This window comes from Leopardus geoffroyi, chromosome D2, assembly GCF_018350155.1.
Source record: "Leopardus geoffroyi isolate Oge1 chromosome D2, O.geoffroyi_Oge1_pat1.0, whole genome shotgun sequence".
Lineage (NCBI taxonomy): Eukaryota > Metazoa > Chordata > Mammalia > Carnivora > Felidae > Leopardus > Leopardus geoffroyi.
Window position 1 is genome coordinate 10,213,969 of NC_059334.1, and position 23,153 is coordinate 10,237,121.

The window sequence follows — 23,153 nt, forward strand, 5'->3', positions numbered from 1 at the left end:
AGCTCTTATGCCATTTATCACAAGGATAACCCAGACGGCCAATCGTTACATCCCATTTCTAGACCTACTTCTCTCAGACTGCATATACTCTGGGTTTTGAGCTTTGGCAAATTCTTTTCTTTTTAAAAATTTTTATGCTATAGTAAAAAATATGTTCCTTTTGTATTGAGTCCAGGATTTCTATTGGGTAGAAGAAAGTCTATTTTGCTTATTATATTTTATTTTATATTGCTCATTCATAAAATTTAAATAATAAATATTGCATGGCAATTTGGGTTCAAACAGGAAAACATATTTTTATGGCAAACATGAGAATCAAAACCAAGTGGCTTTGGAAAGTTAGAAACATTAATTTGATAATTACTGGTTGCTTCTCTGCCACAAGAGAATTAAAAAAGAAAAACAAAAAAAAACCCAAAAAATAACACCAAAGAATCAGAAGTCAGTCAACCTATGGTGATATGGAGGTTACCTGTACTCAAAATTATTGTCTTGGTGTTTATTTATTTTTGAGAGAGAGACAGAGAGATAGACTATGAGTGGGGGAGGAGCAGAGATAGAGGGAGACACAGAATCTGAAGCAGGCTCCAGGCTCTGGGCTGTCTGCACAGAGTCTCATGCAGGGCTCGAACCACAAATTGTGAGATCATGACCTGAGCTGAAGTCGGATGCTTAACCAACTGAGCCACCCAGGGGCCCCTTAAAAATATTGTCTTATTCTGAAGATAGAGACCCTGTATTTCCATTAGCCAAGAAGGTCTCACAATATTCCTATTTCTGAATTTTCTCTTGAGAATATTTTCCTGTGTATCCACATGTGGAATTTTAACTATACAGCCAAAGTCCAAATACGCCTGAACTGTCAGTAATTAACTTTCTAACTCCACATTTTATCAACTCTCCTGGCAGAACTTGCTTTACAGGATACAGTGTTGTAAACTCTATTGCTTTTCATAATTAGAACCACTTAAAGAGTATCATTTCTCTTAGGAATTCTCATAATTTTACTAGGAGATACTGCATTGAGAATACAAAATGCAAGTTTCAAGTGTTCTTTTAATTCAAGTTCTGAGAATAGTTGTTGAGTCCTGAATCTTCAAGTTTGACCACATTTTAATAAACAGAAAGATGCTGGAAGAGACTGAGAGATAATCAAGTCTAACCACTTCGTTTTAGAGTGAATATCCTTATTTATGCAGGTTTGGCTATAGGCCAAATGGAATACCTCTCATTCCTCTGCTTTTAGAAAAGAAGAAGTCCCAAAGTAATTTGACTAAAGTACAATAAGTCTATCTCTGTTCTATTTCAATACTGGACATTGCAGAATACATTTTTCAAATTTTTTTGAATGCTGACACTTTGAGAAATTCCAGAGCAGCATAAAAAAATATAGGACAAGGAAGAGTGAGAAACAAAGGCATAAGGATTAACCAGAAGGCCTTGCTTCATGGAGAGACAAGAATGTTCCCCCTGTTACTTGCTACATCAGCAGATAGGGTATAGAACAGACACAATGCTCCAAAATGGACATAAAAGGAGAAAAGGAGAGGGGCTTTTCTTTGTGTTTCTTCCATCCTCCACTGGTCAGTGTTTGCCGATAAGAGAGTTCCAGTTTGCATCTGACAGCTTGCATGGGGAGTGGAACACCCAAGTAGCAGCCAGAGATGAGCAAAGCGTCAAGGGCTCCAAAAATAGGTAAAACGGGAATCTGAAGCAGCACCTGAGAGGCGTCGATAATATATCCATAGTCCTTATCATCCTTCCTTCATCAGATTTGCTTGAGTATGATGTGGCACCAAGTTCCCTTCCTTGAATCTCTCATGCTCTCATTTTTAGAGTTTAAACAGGCATGGGTGACAGAGGGCTTTCAGCATCAGAAACATCTGTGTAGAGCTGTTGTAACACAATCTGGGGCATACGGCGTAGATGACTTGGAGCATCCAGAGTACATGTTCACCTTCCGGTCTTGTCGTCTAGTGTTGAGCCACAGCTCTGGACAGTGGATTCCAAGACTGCATGACAACATAGAATTTGTAGGCTCATCCTGAACTTGAAAAAGAGGTTTATCGAGGCTCTCATGCAGTTATCATCTAAAAACACATAAAACCCGGGGAGGTAAATACAGACAGGTTAAGAAGTGGTTTTAATTAATCAGTAAATTATTAGGCTAGCCATTAAGGAAGGAAGATATAGGATCCATTTGTATTTTCCCTGTGAGTTGTCCTAAATGAAGGATGTTCTCTGAACTGTAACTTAGTTTTGTTTTTTTTTTAATACAGTTCAAATGAGTAAATTTTAGAAATGTTTGAAAACATGAAGTCATCATAATTGGGTCTTTCCCTGGATTTCTTTTAGTTTTCATCTATGGATTATGAAAATGAATTTGACTAAGTTTTATCTGTCTCTCCACTGTGTTCTAGAAGAGGAGTCACAAAGATTCCTTTATCCTTTACATTGGTCTGCTGACTCCCACAAATAAAATACTCTAAACCAGATGGAGCTCTTTGGGTAAAAAGTGCCGGGTGTGACTTTGATTTCCATTGGAAAAGGATTGTATCTTTGTGTGGTCACCTACTGTAATTTAAATTTAAGGAGAATCGCCTCAATTCTTTTCCTTTCACCTAAGTCATGGTTTCCCATTAGTAAAAGTAAAGTGTATAGTGAGTAAAATTATATAGTCTTATGCCTTGAAGAGTCCTCAGGATATTTTCTCTACTTTTACTTCCAGTGCCCCTGAGCTTCTCAGTCTTTTTTCCCATCTAATGAAACACGCAGAAAATGAAGTCTTCTAAAGTCCATTGAATATGGTTGGTAGAGAAGGCCGCTCACGGCCCAATGTTACAGAATCACAGCTCCGACCCACAGATCCAAGCCAGCTCTCCTGACACCTGAGGGAATCAGTGAATGGATACTTGTCATTCGAACTTCACAGCAAAAATGATTCAGAAACTGTGCTAAACAGGACCATGTGAATCATTTCACAAACACAGAATGATACATTTTAAGACTATCTCTAGAGTATTAATTCAATACTTTATTTAGCATCCACTGTCATGGATGTTGCTGCAGGGGACCCTGTGCTCCTCTGCTCTGCTTCCCCTCAGGACCACACACTCATTTGCCCCAGATTCTTGGGAAGTTGGGTGTTGGCAGCTCACAGGGAGTCTGTCTCCAGGGAATTGCCCTCAGCAGAAGGGGGCTGGATGCCTCACTCAAATTTTATCACTCTTTCCCTGGGGACAGCTCCAACCCAGAGTTTGTGCAGTAGAGGAGAAGGCTCAGAAGCCCACGATATGGGCCAACTCGGAAGCTCCGTCCTAGCTCCAGAGCTCGCTGAGGCATCAACCCAGGCCTCTGTGCAACTGCCAGGCAGTCCAACTTCTCTCTGCCCCCTCTTGCTTCCCAAATTCCCTTAGAGAACTATTGCCCCAACAAACCTTCTGCCAGCAGATCTTTGCTTCGATGTGTTTCCTGAGGAACGAACCTAAGATGAAAACAAAGCTAAATAAGGTGTATGGTCTACCCTCAAGGAGCTTACAATCCAGAAGAAGGAAAACATGGAAATAAGTCAATGTTATCATCATGAAGGATGCCGTGATATACGTATAAATGGAATATAACAAAGTGCAAAAGAGACAACCGGAAGGGGGGTCTTCAGGGGGCATCTGGGCTGCAGATCACATTATCCTGTGGGTTGTCATTTTCACGGTGCAGAGATGACATCGCATGCTAAATAAATGTTTATCGAGTTAATAAAGTTGGGATAGTCTTAAAAACTATAATTCTATAATTTATCGTTTAAATCACTTCATTACTTCAAAGGAAAGGTTGACAATATAGTAGATGTTGGTGGTGTGTCTTAAATGGTAAGTTTAGGACTTCAAGAGACAAAGAGTGATAAAAGCACATTTCATGCAGAGAGAATAACATCTTCGAAACCTCAGATTGGTGCACAAGTAGTTTGTTAGAGCTGGTGTAGACAGTAAGGACTAGATGGGAAATGTTGACATATGACCTCAAGTTACAAGCCAACAGGTATTTTTCAATTTTTTTCCCCTCACAAATTTCTAAATGTATATATTGTATGAGTTACGGTATTAGTTACAGTAATTGTTTACTACAGTAATATAGAGATCTCAAAATAAATTGGCTTGCGTGAGATTGAAATATTTCCCATTTTCAGCTCAGAGTCAGTGGTACAAATTGGCAGAATGTCTAACTTTCAGAGAAAACTTCCTTCGGTTTTGAGCTCTTCCTCCCCCTAATTTATATACTGGAATCTGGGCACAACCACATCTGTGATCTAGCACCAGAGGAAATGGAGGAAGAATAAAAATTTAAAAATTCTTTCAGGTTACACCTAAAGTGGTGGACAGTCAGTTCCATTCATATGCCATTGGCTTGAACCCGGAGCTGTAGGGAGGCCCGGAACTGAATGACCAGAACCTGGAGCTGTAGGGAGGCCAGGAGCTGGATGACCAAGAGCCTATCTTACTTAGCAAAGAGGAGAGAGGGAACACTGATGGGAGAGGTCTGAGACCATTCTGAACATTCAGTGCGTTCTGTCCTAGCTGCCATTGTTTAAAGACTTGGAAATTTCAAACCATAAGCAAGACTTCTGGCCTCTGTTGTGGAATTGGGCCTGCATTTTTATCTGACATAAGTCAGTCAGTTCTGCTAGATGATATCAACATCAGGGTACACAATTCTTGGTTCAACACAGTTACAAAGTTCAAGACAGTTACAAAGATAGAAGTCCCTAAGTAAAGAAAACTTTTGTATACTTAAAGGCAATGTATACATCTTTTGAAAGAATAAAATATGAAATCTATTTATAAATCATGCTGTAATTAAAATTGTGATAAATAGGGAAAATATCGCTAATAAAATTTAACGAATTTTAAAAAGACTAGAATACCAAATAAGCATTTTACAGTGTACTGTGTATTAAGTAAAAATAACAGGAAGTAAAAAATGAGGTGAAAATACATATTTTTGAATGACGGAGTCTTTATAATAATCAAAGAAATAATGTATTCTGGGCTCAGTTTGTTGAGAGACCCACTCTTGTTATTGGCTCAGGTAATGGAGCTCATGTTTTGTAAGATGGAGACCTACATTGAGCTCTGTGCCAACAGCATGGATCCTGCTTGGGATTCTCTCTCCCTCTCTCTCTGCTCCTCCCCTGCTCACACTATCTCCCTCTCTCTCTCTCTCTCTCTCACTCTCTCAAAATAAATGCATTAACATTTAAAAAATAAAATTATGTAGAACCATAATAAACATTTGCAAATATACATTAAATTAGAAATTTCATTGAAGCTATGGCTAAATTTTTACCGGACACGTTGGTGAAACATTTAAACCATCTATGTCACTTGCTCTCGTAAATGATGACAATATAAATTTTAAAAAATGATGGTCACACATACTTCACATAACATAGAAGATATAGATTGGCATTTTTATTCACAGAAGCATGGGCCATAATCTGGCAACAAATTCACTGTAGTTTTTTTGTTTTATTTGCAAAAATACGGGATAGGAATCCCAACATAACTGACAGCTTCAGGGGTATTGTTTTCAAGAGGACTCCTTACAATACTTAAAGATACATTGTTCAAGAAACCCAAGCATCAGTCCTTTTATGAAAGATGAGACCATGTACACTAAAGTAGGAACCACCCTGGATTTGATCAGTCTTACTCAACATTGGGCCAGTATCTTGTAACATCCCTTGAGCAAAACTCTCAACTCCCCCTGGGAACCTGATGTGCCATGGAAGATCCAAGGCCTGTGCCTCAATAGGTTTTAATAGCTTATTCCCATCCCTGCAAACCCAAATGCAGTTCACCACCTATGAATCATTTTTGCAATAAACATCATTGCTTAGTAACAGAACTTCTATGCCACAGTTAAACCATTAGGTTTCCAGGGAAACGGTGCTAGTGGAGGTAAGTCTGAGGTCATTCTTTCCACAGGAAAAGAATGTAGACTTGTTGTTAGCCCTTCTTCTCAAACACTTTATCTATGTATCTATCATCTATCTATTCGTATTAGTTTGATGAGGCTTGTGATGTTAAAAGTACTTTAGACAAGGTACCTAATACAGTCAGGGCAACATGAAGCATCTGACAACTTTGATGAGAAGAATCTTGAAAATATGAGGACACACTGGTCAATATTCAGGGCTTGGATAAATAGTCCTCCTGTGCCTTATTATTTCCTGCTACTTGTGCAGATCATTATCACCAGCTTTTTAATGTTATTGTGCTTGGTAGATAGTAATCATTATGCTACTTAAGATTAGGATCAGAGTACATATGATTCTCTCTAGTTGATAGTAAAACCAAACTATTTCATTGTCTATTTATTCTTACTCCTGTAATTTTGTGTCTTTTTTTCTTTTTCTAAAAAAATTTTAATGTTTATTTATTTTTGAGAGACAGAGAGACAGAGAGAGACAGAGACAGCAAGTGGGGAAGAGGCAGAGAGAGAGGGAGACACAGAATCTGAAGCAGGCTCCAGGCTCTGAGCTGTCAGCACAGAGCCTGACGCTGGGCTCAAACTCATGAGACATGAGATTATGATCTGAGCTAAAGTTAGTTGCTCAACCGACTGAGCCACCCAAACACCCCTGTAATTTTGTTTCTTGTGTGTGGGTGCGTGTGTGAGTGTTTATGTATGTGTGTAAATGTATGCATAGTTTTATGTGCTTGGCAAATGAAGATAACATTTAATAAAGTAAGATAACTAATAAAATAATAAAATTCAGGAGTTTCTTGACTACAGTTTTAGCTCTTTTTAATGTTTATTTATTTATTTTTTATTTTTGAGAGAGAAAGCATGAGCAGGGGAGGGTTAGAGACAGAGGGGGGCAGAAGATCTGAAGTGGGCTCTGTGCTGAGAGCAGAAAGCCCAATGCAGGACTCAAATTTCTGAACCATGAGATCACGACCTGAGCTGACGTCAGATGCTCAACCAACTGAGCCACCCAGGCACCCCCAATTTATTTATTTTTTTTAACTTAGAAGATGACTTCTGGAAAAATGGTATCCTTACTTCAGTTGATTCCTTGGGACCAATTTTCAGGAGAGTTGATTTAGGCTAGAGAAATAGAAATAGAATTAGAAAGAAATAGAAATAGAAAAACAAATCTCTATATTTAAATGCATAGATGACTGATGGATGGATAGTATCTTAGTCTGTTTGGGGAGCTATAATAAAATAGCACCAATTGGATGGCTTAAACAATGGAAATTTATGAAGTTCTGAAGACTGAGAAATCCAAGATCAAGGTGCTAGCTTCTTTTGTATGTGGTTTACAGATGGAGGCCTTCTTGCTGTGTCCTCACAGGATGGAGAGAGGAAGAATAAACAGGTTTGCTCATGTTTCTTCTTGTAAGGGCACTAATCCCCTCATGAAGACTCCACCCTTATAATCTAATTACCTACCAGAGCCCTATCTCCAAATACCATCATGTTGAGGATTAGGGTTTCAACTTCTGAATTCTGGGGGAAGGGCACAAACATTCAGTCCATAGCAGATATGGATGATAGACAGATGGATAGATAGATAGATAATAGATAGATAAATAATAGATAGATAGATAGATAGATAGATAGATAGATAGATAGAAAAAACTTTAAGGAAAAATAATGACAACTCCAAAATTATATGCCTACCTAAACCATTTTCTGAACTGCAGACTCATATATATAACTCAGCAAACCATAAGAGACTTAAATATAGAGACCAGACTGAGGGTTGCTGGAGGGGTATTGGGTGGGGGGATGAGCATTAAGGAGAGCACTTGTTGGGATGGGCACTGGGTGTTATATGTAAGTGATGAATCAGTAAATTCTACTCCTGAAACCATTATTACACTATATGTTAACAAACTTGGATTTAAATTTAAAGAGTCATTATAAAAAAATAACTCAGCATCTAAACTTAGATGTTTAAAATACATTCTAACATAACAGGTTCAATAGTGAACTCTAGATAATTTTTCTACTTTTAAACTGCACCAATCCTTATCTAGAGTTTTTCCATACTGTTTAATGGAAACTTCGTCTTACAAATCGCTCAGGTAATAAAGTTTTCTTTAACACCCCCTTTTCTTTCCAATCTTATAGAAAATAGATTAGTTTTCTCTTCAAAACATATTCAGATTTAGGGTGCCTAGGTGGCTCAGTTAGTTAAGCATCTGACTCTTGATTTCGGCTCAGGTCATGATCCTGGGGTCGAGCCCTGCATACGAGTCTGCACTGAGCATGGAGCCTGTTTAAGATTCTCTCTCTCTCTCTCTCTCTCTCTCTCTCTGCCCCTCTCTCCCATGTGCACGCTCTCTCTCTCTAGTTAATATATTATAATATATATATATATATATATTAAGTTAATTAATATATTATATACTATATATACTACTGCAATGAGTCCCATTTCACACAGAGCAAATGGCTCACTTGGTAAAGATCTGTAAGACTTTACGTGATCATTTCCCTATTTGTCTCTCTGGACACATTTTGTATGATATATACAACAATAGAGCAGAATGAGGGACTCAGAAGTAAATCCATACACTTATGGTTCATTTATTTTCTGCAAATATGCCAAAACCATTGACTGGGGAAAGAGTAGTCTTTTCAACAAAGAATGCTGGGAAACTCACTGAATATCACATGCAAAAGAAAAGAGTTGGAGCCTTACCTCATACCATATACACAAGTTAACTAAAACTACATCAAGATATAATGTAAGAGCTAAATGTATAAAGAGAAAACATAGGCATATGTGTTTGTGAGTTTGGATTAGACAGTAGTTTCTTAAGTATGCCACTAAGTATAACAAAAAATTTTAAAAAATTGGCATTTATTAAAATTAAACACTTTTGTGCTTTGACACCATCAGGAAAGTGAAATGACAACCCACAGAATGGGAGAAACTATTTTCAAATTATGTATTTGATAAGATCTATTACTTATTTATTTATTTTTAATTTTTTTGATGTTCATTTATTTTTGAAGGAGAGACAGCATAAGCAGGGAAGGGACAGAGAGAGAGGGAGACACAAGATCTGAAACAGGCTCCAGGCTCTGAGCTGTCTGCCAGCACAGAGCCCGACGTGGGGCTTGAATCACAAGCTGTGAGATCATGACCTGAGCCAAAGTTGGACGCTTCACCAACTGAGCAATGCAGACTCTCCCTGATAAGGTCTAATATTGATGACACACAAATAACTCATAATTAAAAAAGAAAAAAGAAAATATCCCAATTAAAAATGAGCACTTAACTATGCATATAGATATTTCCTTTTTTTTAATGTTTGTTTATTTATTTTGAAAAAGAGAGGAAGTGTGGGAGGGACAGAGAGAAAGGGAAGGAGAGAATCCCAAGCAGACTCTGCGCTGACAGCGTAGAGCCCAACTTGGGTTTGATCTCATGAATCATGAGATCATGACCCGAGCTGAAATCAAGAGCTGGACACTTAACCAACAGAGCCACCCAAGCGCTCCTGATATTTCTTTAAAGAAGATAAACAAATGGCCAATAAACATATGGAAAGATGCTAGACATCATTAACTATTAGAGGAATGCAAAAATAAAACAACGAGATACAACAACTCACTAAGGTGGTTATAAACAAAAAGTCAGATAATAAATAAATGTTGCAGAGAATGGGAAGACATTGAAACACTCAGATATTGCTGGTGGGAAAATAACAATGATGTAGTCAGTTTAGAAAACAATTTGACAGTCCCTGAAAAGTTAAACATAGAATTATCATATGAACCAACATTTTCGTTCCCAGGTATATCATCAAGAGAGTTAAAGACATATGCCAAAAATATATCTACACAAAAATTTTACACAGATATTTATATCAGCACTATTTATAGTAGCCAAAATTGCAAACCACACAACTGTCCATCAAGTGATGACTGAAAAACCTAACAATGGTATATCCATTCAATGGAATGTTATTCAGCCATGAAAGAGAATGAAATACTGATACATACTTCAATATGGATGAACTCCAAAAACATTACACAAGTGAAAGAAAGCAGATACAAAAGGCCACATGTTTCATGATTCCATTTATATGAAATTCCCAAGATAGACAAATCTATAGAGACAGAAAATGGATTAGAAATTTCCAAGGGGTTGGGGCGCCTGGGTGGCGCAGTCGGTTAAGCGTCCGACTTCAGCCAGGTCACGATCTCGCGGTCCGTGAGTTCGAGCCCCGCATCGGGCTCTGGGCTGATGGCTCAGAGCCTGGAGCCTGTTTCCGATTCTGTGTCTCCCTCTCTCTCTGCCCCTCCCCCATTCATGCTCTGTCTCTCTCTGTCCCAAAAATAAATAAACGTTGAAAAAAAAAAATTAAAAAAAAAAAAAAAAAAAGAAATTTCCAAGGGGTGAGGGGTAATGGAGTGTGACTGCTAATAGATATGTCGTTCCTTCCTGGGGTGATAAACTGTTGTAGAATTAGAAAATAAGATGGTTACATGCATTTGTAAGTATATACAACTAATGAATTGCATGCTTTACAGGAGTGAATTTTATGATATATGAATTGTATGTCAATTTTAAAAACACAACACAATGGTTTGGCTAATAGTCAATAAGTCTTAAGCAAATTAAGAGGAATCAGAATCATTACTAGGAGCAAAAATACAGCCAAACAAAAATATCACAATCAGAAGTTCTGGGCATCGGGTCCTTTTCCACTGTTCTAGTCAGAAGTTGTATGCTTCATGTAACCATCACCTTCCTTAGCTCTTAGGTAACAAATACAACTTCACATAGTCATCTTCTTCTGGAGACATGTATTGAGTCTTATTTTAAGATCCCTAGTGGGAGTAGACTCTCTCTTGTCCTCAGACAACATATCAATGTCTTTGCCTTCAATTTTTTGGTGTAAATGTGTTTTTTTATTTATTTTTAAAATTTGAATTCCAGTGTAATTAACATATAGTGCTATATTAATTTCAGATGTACAATATAGTGATTCAACAATTCTATATATTGCTCAGTGCTCATCAAGATAAGTGTGCTCTTAATCCCCTTTCACTTATTTTACCCATTTTCCCTCCTACCTCCCTTCTGGTAACCATCTGTTTGTGTTCTCAATAGTTAAGAGTCTGTTTTTTGGCTTGTCTCTTTTTTTTTTCCCTTTGCTCCTTTGTTTGGTTTCTTAAATTCCACATATAAGTAAAATCATATGGTATTTGTCTTTCTCTGACTGGCTTATTTCACTTACATTATACTCTCTAGATCCATCTATGTCATTGCAAATAAGATTTCATTCCTTTTTATGGCTGAATAATATTTTATTTTATATATATGATTATAGAGAGCATAAGCACTACTATTTTATATATACATATATAAAATTTCCATTAATCAGTTGATGGACACTTGGGCTGCTTCCTTACTTTGCCTATTGTAAATAATGCTGCATTGAGCATAAGGCTGCATATATCCTTTTGAATTCATGCTTTTGCATTCTTTGGATAAATATCCAGTAGTGAAATTCAATTATTGGATCATAGGGTAGTTGTATTTAAAAAAAAATTTTAATGTTTATTTTTTGAGAGATAGAGACAGAGTGTGAGCAGACTCCAGGCTCTGAGCTCTCAGCACAGAGCCCTGAGCTGTCAGCACAAAGCCCAATGCGGGGCTTGAACCCACAAACTGTGAGATCATGACCTCAGCTGAAGTCGGACACTTAACCAACTGAGCCACCTGGGTGCCCTGGGTAGTTCTATTTTTAATTCTTCGAGGAAACTCCACACTGTCTTCCACAGTGGCTGCACCAATTTGCCTTTCTACCTAAGCACGTGAAGTTTCCTTTTTTTCCACATCCTTGTCAATACTTGTTTCTTGTGTTCTTGACTTTAGTCATTCTGAAAGGTGGAAAGTGATATCTCATTGTGGTTTTGATTTGCACTTCCCCAAAGATGAGTGATGTTGAGCCTCCTTTCATGTATCTGTTGACCGTCTTTATGTCTTCTTTGGAGAGATGTCTATTCATGCCTTCTGCCCATTTTTTAATTGATTATTCATATTTGGAGTGTTGAGTTATAGAAGTTCTTTACATATTTTGGGCACTAACCCTTTATCGAATATGTCATTTGCAAATATTTTCTCCCATTCAGTAGGGAACTTTTAAGTTTTATTGGTTGTTTCCTTTTTCTGTGCAGAATCTTTTTATATTGATGTAGTTTATTTCTGCTTTTATTTCTCTTGCCTCAGGAGACATATCTAGAAAGATGTTACGGCCGATGTCAGAGAAATTACTGTCTGTGCTCTCTTCTAGGATTTTTATGGTTTCAGGCCTCACATTTACATTCTTAATCCATTTCAAGTTTATTTTTGTGTATGGTGAAAGAAAGTGGTCCCATTTCACTCTTTTGCATGTAGTTGTCCAGTTTTCCCAACACCATTTGTTGAAGAGACTATCTTATTTCCCTTGCATATTCTTGCCTTCTTTCTTGAAGATTAATTGGCCATATAATCATGGGTTTATTTCTGGGTCTTTCTATTCTGTTCTATTGATCTATGTGTCTGTTTGGCTTTGGCCTTCATTTTGAAATGTAATGAATTGATTCCAGGATTCACTTTGTAATTTAGCTACCCTATCTGTTGTCATAACTTGTCAGTATACTTTCCAGGACATTTTCAATGAAGACTTTCTGTGGTATATTTTTCAGAAGATTAGTTTTCAAGACAAATGGGGACATGGTGAATATAGGTGCTAAAGAAAGGAACTTTATGTCTGTAGATGATAGCTGGAATATTGATTTTAAAAAATACATAGCTAGATTTTTAAGAGTCAAGGCAGAATCATTGATGAGTGCTATTGTTAGACCATAAGTCTTCCCATTTTTATTTTATAGCGTTTAGTGTATGAAATTTGGAAACAATTAACATATAATGACTATTAACATTAAGGTCAAAACTCCTGACCAGAGGAAGATTTTCAAGTTTCTCTGAGAGCTTGGCCAATTTAAATTCATAGTATTTTTTGTATGGTGTACTTTTCCTGAAAATGTGGAAGATGGAGGCAATAAAGTTTTTGATCAAGTGCTGATGTTTTTCAAAATTCCTTTATGATGATTCCAATGAAGTGAGAACTTGTATTAAGTATTAAGGAAAATATAGTCCAACAGTTTCTTTGCCATGGTGACTGCAATGGCCTTTTAATATTCGAGGTTTTCAAAATATTCAGAGAGTGTTAAGATAATCATAAGCACATATTCATAACATTGTGATTGAGCAGCTGGATAATTCTACCTCCAGAAATTCAGATGTCCTTCGGATCTGCCTCAGAACTATGTCCCGTCTTTATGGCTCTGCTTAGACTATTATTGCAGCGGGTGAGACATGAACTAGCCGCATCCCCAGCTACGGAGGTGAAATTCCATAGTTACGTAATGTCCAGGTTATGCAATGATTATTCAGAACTGCAACAATCTTACCTCTGCCAATAACATCTAGTTGACATACCTTTTTCAGGCACAATCCTGTCTTGGCCAACCACATGGCCAAGAAAGTGGCCAGACTTCCTGATATTAGCCATTGTTTCTTTTGCAAGACTGGGGCCACGTTATTCATGTTTGAATTACCTTGTGTATGTAGATAACACTTTCTAATATTTTCATGATCTCAAGTAACCTCTATGCATGAGAGTAAAAATGCTGTTTGTTTTTCATAACAACCTTCCAGTACATTTTCTATGGATTCTTCAGTGTTGCTTTTGCTGTATACCACAATATTTAATATAAATAATTCCACTGAGAGCATAAGAACTACTAAATATATTATATTGAGTCTCCAGTTTTATAGGCTAACAATGGTGTCTTAAAATTACTTAATTGAGTTTTGAAAAATGCTTAGTTGATTATCAGCAATACAGTTGGATTAATATTAGAACTCCTCAATTCATTGATGTGGCTAGGACCATATCTGCAGGAACATTTACCATTATTTAAGCTATTTTGTGTGCATAAACAAGGAAGTTAAGCCATATCTCCTGAATCTGGAGAAACATTTATATAGGATATGAGTTCCTAATGGTCACCGTGTTGTAGGGTTAAAATTCCTAACGCACATTCTAATTTTATGAACAAATAATACATACATATGTAAGTATCTATACATATATGTATGTACTGTCAGTAGACAGATTTTTGAGGACATATATAATTAAGACTGAAGAATGGCTGGCTGATTTAGCTTCAGCAGTCCACAATAAGAGTTTTGGTTTTGTTTTGCTTTTACCCTCTGCTAGTTATGTAAGGAGGTTATATTATGCTGAAAATATCAGGGATTTGAAAATATCAGGGATTTTTATCACCTGTAATATTCAGTAGATCTCAGAAAACTTCAATTTTCTCATGATGTTGATTTTGGATATTGCTTGAGACCTTATTGCTGTTTTGTGGCTAGAACGTGCCCTTCAGAAAAGAGATCAGGACCTACATAGTATACATGACAAAATTCTAATTTTTTTTTCTTTTTGACTGAAGAACTTGATCCAGCCAAAGTTTTCTTTTCAAGGTAGATTGAGTCTTTGGGGGATATTCTGCAAACAGATATAGACAAGAGATCACCTATAAATTGAGGGAGGGCTGAAAGTCTTGGAAATGTTGTGTTCTTCGTATCATTAAGTACTGAAGGAAATACGAATGGGTTTGTAGATTCCCTAAGGTAGTGCCATGTCAGTATATTTTTGGTCATTCCAATGAAAGAAGTTAGGTTATAAAGCAGAAAATATGGGACGCCAGGGTGACTCAGTCAGGTAAGCGTCCGACTTCAGCTCAGGACATGATCTCATGTTTTGTGGGTTCAAGTTTTGCCTCGGGCCCTGTGCTGACAGCTCAGAGCCTGGAGCCTGCTTCGGATTCTGTGTCTCCCTCTCTCTCTGCCTCTCCCCTGCTCATTTATTTATTAAATAACATTTATTTATTCAAAGGAATGAATAATAAATAAATAAATAATGTTTAAAAAGGGAAAATAAACATAAAAGCACAGCCCTAAACACTGTAAAGTCCTAGGTGTGTGCAACCCCACTGGAAGCAGTGTACCTGGACCCCATGAAGGGTATTCTAAATGCCATTGTATTGTTCTTTCATTGGGATGATATTCTTGCTGTCTTCAACAACCAAATGTGGGTAATAATTAGAAAAAACTGAGAATTGGGGCTTATAATGAGAGAAGTAAGGTAAGGTGCATGACAGCCTTATTTATATGATTAGGGAATCGGACAAATGAGAAGCAAAGAGAATTGAAACCAAAAAGTCTGGGCCCTGGGTCCTTTCCTCAATGTGGGGACCACCATCTCTGTGATGAGTTGAAGGCACTGTTTGAGGGAAGAAAAACTGCCTGGAATATCCCTCTTTATCATGACATAAATCTAATCTCTGTTAACCTCACTACCTTACGTGCTGGGAGCATGCCCCTTGAGCGTTTGGCAGCCTGCACAAACGTACGCACACAGACCCCATGCCACAGTGCTCTGCTTTCTTTAGTGCATCATGGGATGGCTATAGGCCAGTGCTTTCTGCTGAAGTCGGTCTCTCCCTTGCAAGATTGCTGCAACAAGTTATCACTGATTCTGAGGTCTGATGATGAGAATAGCTGACTCTCTCACTCTTTTTTGCTTTTTCATATTCTAGGAGCCACTACCCAAAGAGAGGATCTGCTGCTATCATAAGTATGCTCTTTCAGAACATAGCACATGAAAGCAAGGAGTGAGGTACCCTGTGGTGCTTGAATGTCCGTGAACTCTTTCTTTTTTTAAATTTTTTTTTTTTCAACGTTTATTTATTTTTGGGACAGAGAGAGAGACAGAGCATGAACGGGGGAGGGGCAGAGAGAGAGGGAGACACAGAATCGGAAACAGGCTCCAGGCTCTGAGCCATCAGCCCAGAGCCTGACGCGGGGCTCGAACTCACGGACCGCGAGATCGTGACCTGGCTGAAGTCGGACGCTTAACCGACTGCGCCACCCAGGCGCCCCCGTGAACTCTTTCTTAAAGCAAGTCCTGATAAGAGGGAGGATACCCAAGGGAGAAGGAATCAGGTGAGGAGGAGAGATCAACGGTATAACATTTTTTCCTTCCCCCAGTACACCCAACCAGTGAGACTTGACTCACCCTTTCTCAGGAACCGATATAGAAAGAGGATCTCATTGATCGTTTTACTTGGCTTCTGAATCAGTCAACTGAGGTTTACTGCTGTTAAAAAACAAAACAAAACAAAACACGACATTGAATGGATTTATGAAACAGAGGTTTCTGTCTTGTTTGCGTAAAGGTCCAACAGTGGCGAGGGAGGAGAAGAGGCTCTCTCTGCTCAGCACAGACATCTGGTGACTCAGAACTTTTCTATGTGTCAGCGCTCAGAGAAAAGGCCTCAGGGAGGAGACAGGGTTGGAGAATTGCATGAAAGGCTCTACTTGGGAGGTAATTCCCAGGCCACACTTGCTGTGTGTCTCCAGCACAGTCATAGTGAGCTGCAAGGATGCTGGGAAAAGTGCAATGGCCTCAGGTAAATAGGGCATACGTTTTAATTCCAAAAAACTCTTACCGTCAATGAGCAGTATTTTAAAATACTTTTAAAAACTGTCTTTGAAATCAGTAAAAAAAAAAAAAAAAAAAAAAGCCCAAGAACTATATCTTTTGGAGGTTACATATAATTTTTGTAATAGAGTTAAACATTTAATAATGTAAATATCATGTGGTAGATATATTGAGGAACCAGAACATAAAGTTATATTCTGAAAAGAATATTTGAACCAGATTTTAAAAGAACCTTGATGTTAAGGATGCTGTATAATTAAGTCTGGTTGGAAGTTCTTCATGATAGGGGCTCATGGGTGGCTCGGTCAGTTGAGCGTCCGACTTCGGCTCAGGTCATGATCTCATGGTTCGTGAGTTCGAGCCCCGCATCGGGCTCTGTGCTGACAGCTCTGAGCCTGGAGCCTGTTTCGGATTCCGTGTCTACCGCTCCCTCTTCCCCACCCCCGCTCTTTCTCTCTCTGTCTCTCAGAAATGAATAAACATTAAAAAAATTTTTTAAAGTTCTTCAGGATATCAAGCAAAATAAAAAGTGCTAAAAATATTGTAGGAAGAAAGACAAGTCAAGTTAACAGTGAAAATCGTCCCATGTTTAGGATTTTACCTGAAAATGATGCATACATCTGATTGAAGTGGCTTAGCAGTGCCACATGCATTCTCTCCAAAATTCTAATTAAAATTCTTCTGAAGACACAGGGAGCAAGAGAGAAAACTTCCAAAGTACAGAAAGTAAAGACTGGCAGAACATCTACTGCCAGAATCTTGGAAGACTTGACAGTAATTATAAGGTAAACGGATCCGGATGGAGAATAATCTTCTCAGACTTGAGCACACAGCACACTTTGAGTCGGCTTCATGAAACCAAACCACCTGAAGCAGGCAGGAGGATGATGAGTGCCTCCTTCCCCATGTGCTATCCAGTTTAAATACACAGGATGAGCCCCCACATTTCCTCACCTGTGGGAATATTTTTTCAGTCCAGGCAAAGAATAAGGGGCCCATAAAATAACTAAGTGGAGAGTCAGGCTAACTGGTGATTGGTTCTGGGAGTGTAATCTCATGAGGAAAGGCGAGCACGTGCCTTCAGGAAAAACCCTGGGAGCAGTGCATGCTAGGAAATTATGGTTCTTTATTTACTGTATCTACCCAGAGGACTGGGACGTCGCGCAGCAGGAAATGAGGCTCAGTGCAGGTAAGAGTGCCAGAAGTTCCATTGGAACAGGATTTTCTTATTCACTGCTTCAACTGGGTGCCTTGAACAGTGGCTGGTACAGAGTAGTTATTGAATATAATGATAACGGAGAAATGACTGGAAATGTGGTCTTCAACTCCATTCCACTCTAAATCTTAGCATAAATCTAAAGGATACAGACGAAAAAAATATAATCATTATCATTATTACTATTATTATTAGCATCATAATTTATTACAATTACATCTAATATTCAGAGAGCTCTGTACTTAACTGCCAGACACTCTGCCAACATGATTTTATTTGATGTTATTCATATGACAACCCTGGGAAACAGACAATAGTATTATCCTCATTTGAAACAAACCTGCCAGAGGTTACTGAAAGTAGCAAATCTAGGATTTGAACCCAGGCATTGGTTCCAGAATCCAAGCTCTTAACCGAACTCAAAACAAAAAAAGTCATATGGTGGCAGAAACCACTGTTGGAATATTTTTCTCGTTACGTATAGTGTGATGGAACCCCCAGGTATTGTTTTGGCATATGGTACCTAGAAATAAAGACAAATATTACTGGCTCTGCTAAAAGGGGGTGTAGTCAGAGAACGATGTTCACTCTGATGTAATGAAATGGAGGTGATATGTACAAGACTAGAGACATTCAGGGAAGAGACTGCAGAGAATATTCTCCTTTGCTCCTTCCCTCTTCCCAGTGGTGATTCTACAGTTGCTGCCTCGGCTGCAGGCTTGTCCATGGTTAACAGTTTTCTTCGCATTCTGGGAGCCACCTAGAGGTAAAGGCCAAATGAATGTATCGTCTTTCTACCCCAAACTGTTGTTTTAGAAAGCTGTGATGTAGCTTCTTCAAGGAAAGAAGAGTGGAATAAGAGTTCAGGATCTAGTATGCATAAAATTAGCTTTTAGGCTTAAAGTCTACATCTAGACAAAAATGTTCGGCTGCAGTTTCTTGGACACGGGGACCAAGCAAACAAATCAAAACCCTTCACAAAGAGTTGAAATGAGTGAAAAGTCATGAGCCTAGCCTACAAAAATTTGTGAAAATTCATTCTTTAAAATCAACTTAGGGGGCTCCCAAACCCACAGGTCACAAAAACTCTGGATACTCTAGGAAGGGCATCCTGGGATGGTTTATGGAAGTTAAGGGACAAAGAACAATCTCCCAAAGACAGAGGCTGGTACTACAGACAAAAAGGAGATTTTTTTTTTTCTCCCTTAGAAAGAAGAATCAGGGACTGAGAGCTGAACAAGCTTAAAAACTTATGGTACCACCCATAAAGGAAACCTTTCTTGGTCTTATCAAGGAAAGCTTGATAATTGCTATTGACCAGAAGCCTACTACTTATTATTTGGGAATTTTAATTATGATTACTCTTAACAGTTTTCTACCACTTATAAACCATCAGGCCATCTGAAGCCCTATCTTGGCTCAATGGGAGGAAGTGAACATCCCTAGAGACCTTGCACTTGGAGGGAGCTTTGGAATTGTTTCTCTGGAAGTGACAATCAGTGTATTTTGAGCGCAAGCAGCAGTGCTTATGGACATGTCATATCAGAGGCCGATGGGTCTTTTCCAGTTTCTATTTATCCTTCTTCACTAATAGGAACTTAGAATATAAATTGGGCACATGAGTACCTTGTGTAAAGCTGGCATTTTCCATGTTATCTTGAAGCTAAGTGTTGCAGTGTGACAATGTTCTGGTCATGGTCAGGGCACTTAAGTAGAGGTCGTGTGTATAGCTTCTGACGAGTCTTAACAAAGGCAATGATGCAGTGAGGGGTCTCAGCGTTACCTTTTTCTGTTGGATTGAATACCAATGTGATAGCTGGAGTTGCACAGCCATCTGGGACTATGACGTAGAAATGCAGTATGGAGAATCCTTGGTTCCTAATGATGTCTAAGCCATAATATTTGTCTTCGAATGCCTATGTTGCATGACAGAGACTAACTTTGTGTTTTTTATGCCTGTTAAAAACCACTGTTATTTATTTATTTTTAAAATTTCTATCCAAGCTATATCCCTATTAATTCATGTTGAATGGCAATTAAATAAGACTCATACCATGATAAACCTGGTAAAAATGTAAAGTAAATAATTAGAAAAATATAAGAAGAGAAATATATGAATAATTTTGGGTGCAAAGAACTAAATTGGTTTACTATTTTTGAAATACTGTGGATGAAATGCTTTTCTGGGCACACAGCTAGAGATGCTGGTTGAGGTATAAAAATACATTTTCTTAAATACACGACTGAGATGATACAGAAGAAAGGAAATTCTTCAGAAGTGATAAATTCATTGGGGCAAGAAAGTCTTGGAGCTACTGCTTGCCTGTGACATATTTTGCTAATTTCTGTTGACACAGAATCTGGGTATCAGTGGACTAAAGAATTAAGGAACAGGAGGGCAAATGGGAAATCTATTCAATAATACTGGAACCACTGAAAGTCAACATTCACAGTGAGCGGACTAGATGAAAAGAAAAAAAAAAAACTCTACAAAGGACAATCATGGGTCTATAATTATTTTGACCTTGGCTCTGAATAGAGAGGGAAACTTTTTTCACTTGAAAACTTGTAAACAATAGCTTCTCTTACTTTTATTTAGGGAGTTCATATCACCTATGTGGCCAGAAAAATACAAAGCTGAAATATTTATTCTAATTGTCCCCATGTTGTAAGTGCTTTTAGAAAATTAGCAAAAGAAAACTAAAATCTTCTTTGAAGGATGCATTTTAGACTTTTTAAAAAACATGTATTCATTTTTTGAGAGACAGAGACACACAGCGTACGAGCAGGGGAGGGGCAGAGAAAGAGGGAGACATGGCATCCAGAATCTGTCAGCACAGAGCCCAATGCAGGGCTCGAAGTCAGGAACCACGAGATCGTGACCTGAGCCGAAGTTGGATGCTCAACCGGCTGAGCTCCCAGGTGCCTCGAGGGATACGTTTTTAAAAACACACCTTAGGGCACCTGGGTAACTCAGTCAGTTAAGCATCCAACTCTTGATTTCAGCTCAGGTCATGATCTCACGGTCCAGAGATTGAGCCCTGCGCTGGGCTCTGTGCTGGGAATGGAGCTTGCTTAAGATTCTCTCTCCCCTTCTCCATCCGTCCCTCCCTTACTTGCGCATGCCCATGTACCCACTCTCTTTCTCTCTGTCTCTCTAAAAAAACAAAAATCAAAAATGTTCTAAATAAACTGTTAAGAAACATGAACTTGCAATGAAAAACCTTTAAATATATAAGGGAAAAAATGATGGTCAACAAAATCAACAGTGTACAATTGCAGATAGGACATTTATATATAATGAATATAATGGTCATTCTTTTTTTTGTTAAACTAAACTATAAAAAATCAAAATTATGAAGAAAAAATAAAAATCTATCAATGTGACCAAGCTTATTTGATTAAATAAAAATACACCTTTAAGAAATTAAAAATGTTAGAAATGCTTTTAAAATTCAATCAGTGTGTTGGTAAGCCAAAAATAAGGCACAGTTGGGGAGAGAGTAAACTGGATGACACATCTGAAAAATAGAAAACCCAAGATAAGAGACATAGAGAGAGGAGCTGGGAAGTGTGAAGGAGAGGAAAATTGGAATAGAGAAGAGAGCAAGAAAAATTTTGGAACAAGATGCAAAATAAGATACCTAGGAATAAACCTAACTAAAGAGGTAAAAGATCTGTATTCTAAAACTATAGAACAGCTTATGAAAGAAGTAGGAGAGGACACAAAGAAATGGAAAGCATTCCATGCTCGTAGGATGGAAGAACAAACATCGTTAAAATATCTATACTACCCAAAGCACATTTAGTGCAGTCCCTATCAAAACACCTCCAGCATTTTTCACAGAGCTAGAACAAATAATCCTAAAACTTGTACGGAAACAAAGAAAACTCCGAATAGCTGAAGCAATCCTGAAAAATGAAAATAAAACTGGAGTCATCATGATTCTGGATTTCAAGCTATGTTATAAAGCTGTAGTCATTAAGACAGTATGGTACTGACACAAAAACAGACACATAGATCAATGGGACAGAATAGAAAACCCGGAAATGGACGCACAACTATATGGTCAACTTATCTTTGACAAAGCAGGAAAGTATATCCATGTAAAAAAGACAGTCTCTTCAACAAATAATGTTGGGAAAACTGGGTGGTAACATGCAGAAGAATGAACCTAGACTATTTTCTTACACCATACACAAAAACAAATTGAAAATGGATAGAAGACTTACATGTGATACAGGAAACTGTCAAATTCCCAGAGAAGAACACAGGCAGCAACCTGTTTGACCTAAGCTGGAAGAGCTTCCTACTAGATATGTCACCAAAGGGAAGGGAAACAAAAGCAAAAATGAACTACTGGACCTCATCAAGATAAAAAGCTTCTGCACAGTGAAGGGAACAATCAACGAAACTAAAAGGCAGCCTATAGAATGGGAGAAGATATTTGCAAATGACATATCTGATAAAGGATTAGTAACCCAGCTCTATAAAGAACTTATCAAACTCAAAACCCAAGAAACGATTAACCCAGTTAAGAAATGGGCAGAACAGATGTATAAGCACTTTTCCAAAGCAGACATCCAGATGGCTAACAGACACATGAAAAGATGCTCAAATCACTGATCATCAGGGAAATACAAATCAAAACCACAATGACTTGTGAAAATGGCTAAAATTAGCAACACCGGAAATAACAGGTGTTAGTAAGGATGCAGAGAAAGGGCAACATTCTTGAACTGTTGGCGGGAATGCAAACTGATGTAGTCATGCTGGAGAACAGCATGGAGGTTCCCCAGAAAGCTAAAAATAGAACTACCCCACGACCCAGCAATTGCACTACTGGGTATTTACCCAAAGGATACAAAAATGCTGATTCGAAGGGGTACATGCACCCAATGTTTATAGCAGCACTATCAACAATAGCGAAACTAAAGACAGTACCCAAATGTCTATCGACTGATGAATGAATAAAGAAGAAGTGATAGGGGCGCCTGGGTGGCGCAGTCGGTTGAGCGTCGGACTTCAGCCAGGTCACGATCTCACGGTCCGTGAGTTCGAGCCCCGCGTCGGGCTCTGGGCTGATGGCTCAGAGCCTGGAGCCTGTTTCCGATTCTGTGTCTCCCTCTCTCTCTGCCCCTCCCCCGTTCATGCTCTGTCTCTCTCTGTCCCAAAAATAAATAAACGTTGAAAAAAAAACATTTAAAAAAAGAAGAAGTGATATAAGGGTGCCAGGGTGGTTCAGTCAGTTGAGCATCTGACTTCACTTCAAGTCATGATCTCATGGTTTGTGAGTTCGAGCCCTTCATTGGGCTCTGCACTGACAGTGCGGAACCTGCTTGGGATT

The 23,153-nt window shown here is 38.3% G+C and overlaps 1 long non-coding RNA gene across 1 annotated transcript; it reads right to left on the reverse strand.

Annotated features, from left to right (window-relative positions):
* Positions 1-614: 614 nt before the first annotated feature.
* LOC123576414 lies at positions 615-16,903 on the reverse strand. Its single transcript, XR_006701373.1, has 3 exons — positions 16,164-16,903; positions 3,438-3,484; positions 615-2,090 (listed from the first exon to the last, which is right to left on the reverse strand). It is a non-coding gene; the product is annotated as an uncharacterized LOC123576414 (long non-coding RNA).
* Positions 16,904-23,153: the final 6,250 nt, after the last annotated feature.